This window comes from Musca domestica, unplaced genomic scaffold (assembly GCF_030504385.1).
Source record: "Musca domestica strain aabys unplaced genomic scaffold, Musca_domestica.polishedcontigs.V.1.1 2, whole genome shotgun sequence".
Taxonomy (NCBI): Eukaryota; Metazoa; Arthropoda; class Insecta; order Diptera; family Muscidae; genus Musca; species Musca domestica.
In genome coordinates this window covers 1595750-1601105 of record NW_026712249.1, presented here as the reverse complement: position 1 = coordinate 1601105, position 5356 = coordinate 1595750, and the positions used below count along the sequence as shown (strand labels likewise).

At 35.9% G+C, this 5356-nt stretch overlaps 1 long non-coding RNA gene across 1 annotated transcript; it reads right to left on the bottom strand.

Annotated features, from left to right (window-relative positions):
- Positions 1 to 3634: 3634 nt before the first annotated feature.
- On the bottom strand, positions 3635 to 4498 carry LOC131802146 (uncharacterized). The gene is made up of 2 exons (XR_009342053.1): positions 4442 to 4498; positions 3635 to 4371 (listed from the first exon to the last, which is right to left on the bottom strand). It is a non-coding gene; the product is annotated as an uncharacterized LOC131802146 (long non-coding RNA).
- Between the last annotated feature and the right edge of the window lie 858 nt (positions 4499 to 5356).

Genomic DNA, 5356 nt, shown 5'->3' with positions numbered 1-5356 from the left:
GAATTTTTATTTCATTTTTGTCTCAACTTAAGTGGTTGTTGTTAAAACTTGATCACTTCAATATATAGCCAAAGCTGTTTCCTAATTTCTTTATCCGTACCACAATCTCAATCGAACGAATAATAATCATTATAGACATTAAGTTAGAGCATAACATATTTTTGAGGAAAATTCCATTAAATTTCAGATTATTTCATTTGTGAGTACAAGTCTCTGTCGTCAAGTAGTCATAAATCAATGTAATTAATTGCCAATGTTTTCAGATCATATCTATGGTTTCTACAGACAATCGCTTATGTACGAATTTGATAAAATTGAGAAACTATGATTTTTTTTTTTAAAAATTATTATTGTCAAACTTAGATCGAGTTCGAAGATGGGCAATATTGGTCCACTCCTTCTGGTACCTCCCACACAAAAAGTCAATATTTTCAAAAAAATATTGCACAGAACGAGAGAATGAATAATCTGATTTTGCTCTAACTTAGCAAATCCTTATATTAGCATTTGAACTAGGTCAGGTGGACAATATCGGTCCAATCCTTCTGGTACCTCCCCCACAAAGGGTCAACATTTTTTAATACCCATGAATCTCATAAAACGCGAGGTCAACATCCTATTCCATTCAGACTTGATACATCTCAATATTTCTATCAACACTAGATCTGTTATAAAGATGATAGACATCGGACCATCTTTCTGGTACCTCCTCTGCAAGGGTCAAAGTTTTGAATAAGCAAAACGATTATAAAATCTAATATAGGCATCCGATCCTCTTAATATTTCACACATCATTTTTACCAACACAAATTTTTAAATATCCTTGAAGTTCACAAAACGCGAAATTAACATCTGATTCCATTTAGACTTGGTACTTCTCAATCTTTCCATAAACACAAGATCTTTTATAAAGCTGGTAGAGATTAGAACATATCTTCTAGTACCTCCCCCACACAGGGTTCAAGATTTTGAAAAACAAAACGGTCAAAGAACGCGAAATAAGCATCCAACTCTCTTCAAATTTCACACAAACAAACATTTTTGCTAACACACCTTTCTGGTACCTTACCCGCGAAGGGTAACATTTTTCAATAATTTTATCTGGCAAAGACTTTACAACTTGCTCTATCTAAATATTTCTCTCAACCAAAAACCTGATATGAATATGGAATTTATGATTTCGCATAAAATTGGATATAAATGTTCGATTGTCTTGTAGTTTTGCCCAAACCCATATTTTAATCTGTATGGCCCAATTCACACGAGAGTAATTTTTAGTCCATACACAAATTTTATTTCCAAAACACACGAGACTAATGAAACTGTCTTCAATTGAAGCTGGGTGAAATTTTAGTCGAACCAAAAACGATTCTCCTCACCGAAGACGCCTACAAGCTTGCTTGGGCCCATTAGATGAAGTATGAAAATGAAATACTTCGGACGATTATATCTGGTACCTCATGCACGTTTTAACATTTTCTAAAAATTATCACATATCTCATATAAAATAAAGGAGTATAGTCTGAACCTGGCACGTTGCAATATTTATTTACATATTTAGGTCCGATACGAGATTGCCTATATTGATCCATTCCTTCGGAACCTACTTTATAGAGGGTCAACAATTTGAATAATCATACAGAAGTCAAAACTGAAAAAGTATTAAATATTGTATAGAAGTAAGACGGTCTTATTTGTGTACCTTTGGTATTGGATAGCTAACAGATCTAGAATTTTGTTTGATTGAGAGTTTTTTTTTTTTGGAAAATAGTACCCTAGCAATAGTGAATCAACATACCCCATAAACACGATTTTTGAAGAAAATTTTTGAAGAAAAAAAATTACAGGGTTGTCCATATTCGACGGACCCATCTGGCAACGCCATAACATTTGACAGATATGTCACATCGCTTAATGACATACCGCGTTTGAAGCGTCAGTCCAAGCAGACTTTTACCATGAACCAATACACGCCACGCGAAATGGTTGAAATTTACATTCAACAGAAGAAGTCAATTGTGAAAACTCAACGTGCTTTTAAAACATTAAAAAATGTGAGAAGTGCGCCTTCTAAGAACACCATTAAGCGTTTATACGAAAAATTTTCGACTGGTAAGGCTCTTTCTAATCCGAAGAGGCCATGTAAAAGTCGACCAAGGCGATCGGCCGAGAATATCGCTGCCGTACGAGCCAGTGTTTAGAGGTCCCCCAGAACATCCCAAAAACGCCGTTCTCAGCAGTTGGGCATGGCTCGGTCCACTTTACAACGGATTATTCGCATTGTTTTGCATTTGTTCCCGTACAAAATTCAATTGACGCAAAGAATGTTGCCTGCGGACAAGCCTCGTCGATTGGAATGGGCCCAAAGAGTCATGGGTCCGTCAAATATGGGCAACCCTGTAAACTGAAAAATTGTTATAAAGGGTCGTACAAAGTTTTGAAAATACCACGGCCTTCCTGCATTAAAATGACTTTTTTATTTACTTTCGTTGGCTGCAAACCCGTTTCGACTCCCAAAAGTACGCTCTATACTAATCCACTAAACTTTGAGTTACTAATCCAATATCGTTGTTTCAGCTTGACACAGTTCGGATAGCATTCACTCACATTTTTCTTTTAACTCAAATTCAATTTTCATTCTTTAGAATTCTAGCCACAACAAGAACACAATTTAGCACGATTATTTTTTAAGACGACTCCTCTCGTACGAGAAAAGCACCTTCTTCAATCTTAAAACTTTTTACGAATATATTTTGATAATGGCAATGGTGTATATTTGTTTAAAGTTCGATCACTTGGTGATTGTGGTTATTTTGACAAATTCGTTTCATGAAATGTATTTAATTATTATTTATTTTTAGTGACATTAAGTTCTAATTGTTCTCCGCAGAACAGACGTGAATTGCCGTTGATGAAACACACATTATTTCAACATTCCCTAAAAAATTCCCTCGTTGTGCACTCGATTCTAGCACTCCGCTTTCAATATTTCATATGGATTTGTCCGCTTTTGCCATCTGACGATGATGATGTTGATGAGGTTGTTCAAAATAATTACGTTTTATAATTATCGTGTTTTGATTTTGCAACAACAACAATAACCACAACAAACAGTAGCACGCTTTGTTTTAACTTCATATAATTAAATGTATTGTTGTTGTATTGTTTTTTTTTTTTTTTTTCATTTCGAATGCGTCATAGTATTAAGAGAGCAGAACTGAACATTTGTCCGATAGAATTAGAACCACGCGTTTACTTTCTTCTCTTGTTCTTCTTCGTCGTCGATTTTGGCCACACTCACCAAATTTGTGTGTGTGTGTGTGTTTTTTTTTTTTTGGTGTTACACACCGATTGTTAAGCGTTTCAAGGTTGTCTCCGAACCACAACAATACGCAACGGATGCAGATATACTCCCAACGGAGATGAGACATCCAATATTTAAGTCAGCCCTTCCCGTACTTTGCTCTATGCTGTCGATGCTGCTGTTTTTTCAAACACTTGTTGACATTTGGCCCACTCGACATGTCTGCGTTGTTGTACAATTTTTGCGAGCTCTCCCCGCTTTGGCACTGGACACAACATGTCGTCGTCCATATCTATATCAGCAACATGTAAATATGGGAGCACTCAAGTGTTTTTGTTTTTTTGCTGTTTCAGTTTCTTGGCCACAGATAATAAATAAGTCCACTACCGATAGTAATTTTTTTGTTTTGAATAAAATTTCAGGGCAAGGCGAATGTTAAACCAAAAAAAAAAGAAAGAAAGAAAGAACGCTCCCATGGCTGTTATCTATGGCGCAAAAAAATTCCCGGCATTTGTCAGTTTCTTACGGGACATGATTGATTGGCCATCACTCGAGGGGTTTCTCTTCGTATGTGTGTGTGTTCAAAGACAAACTTCACGGGTGTCTGATTGTGGCATTGGTTGGTGTTATGCATCATCACCATCACGACCTCCACCACCACCACCTCCTTGTGTGCGAACTTTATCAACTACCAGTAATTATTACTGGGTATTCTAATTATATTATTCATGATGGATTGAGTCAAAATCACAAGAATATATTTAGCGACATGGAAACAAACTCATGATCGGCAGGAAATGTTACGACAAAGGACAAAGAAAATTCGTTGCCTTTCGACATACTTGATTCGGTTCGAAAATTCCGACGATTTTCCGGTTTTCCTTTCTTTCGCACTAAAAATCACTGATCTTGTTCGCGTTCTCAGCTTCACTGATCGCTGTTTAAATGCAAGCTCACTAGCCGGCTATTACGGGTCAACAAAAACACAAACAACAACGACAATCACTTGTTGCCTGATTGGCCGATTGGCTATTTCTTAGTCGCAACGGTTATGACGTCGTTTTAAACTTTGAACGAAGCAAAACAAAAAAAAATGATGGAAAAAATAAGCCAAACCAAGTTCGCAGGCACACTCACTTCGCTCTCTACTCGAAATACAACCACCACGACTTGTCACTTTCGTTTACTACGACCGACTAATTGTTGTGAATTCGCGGCATAAATGAATTTTATGTTTGCCCAGTTCGAATCGAACCGAACGGAATTTGTTGATAACTAATAGTGATTATCAAAAAAAAAAAATTGTTAATTTTTTTCTCATCTTTTATTATTGTTTTTTTGCCGTTGTCGATTGTGGTGCGTTTAGACGAGCAGATTTTTGGCAAAATACCTTTTGGCATGTGACTGATGAAGACATTGAGGGAAAATTGAGTTTGTTTTTAATAGGGGTTTTCAAACGGTTTTTTTTTTTTTTTTTTGGTAAAGCCAACAAAATTAAAGGATAGCAAATATCTTCAATATAGTACTTCGATAAAATACAAATGGCGAAAAAGCGAATCTTTGGCTACAAATGCTGCAAGTAAACCAATATTATTGTACTGCTTATACATAAACTTGGTTAAGAAGCCCCTTTCGATGATGTGATCAAAGAATTATATATTCTTTATCAATCATAGGATTCTGTAACAGATTTGTTTCTAGGAAGGATGCAGAGTTTTAGCCAGAAAAAATGTAGCTGCAATCGCAGCCTGAAATCAAATTCATTTTGTTTTTTTATACCCTCCCCATATATAGTATAGAGGGTATATTAAGTTCGACATTCCGTTTGTAACTCATCGAAATAATAATTTAGACATAACGAAGTATATAAGTCTGTCCGTTGTAATCACGCTAGATTCAAAATGAATTAAGATACAAAGCTAAAATTTTGCACAGATCAGTTGTTGAAAATCCACAAAAGGAGTTCCTTCAGAGTACTTTGCCCCCTGGAAGAGTATTGTCTATATAGGTTCACGATATCGTATAGGCCCCATATGTCAGTACCTCCCAATA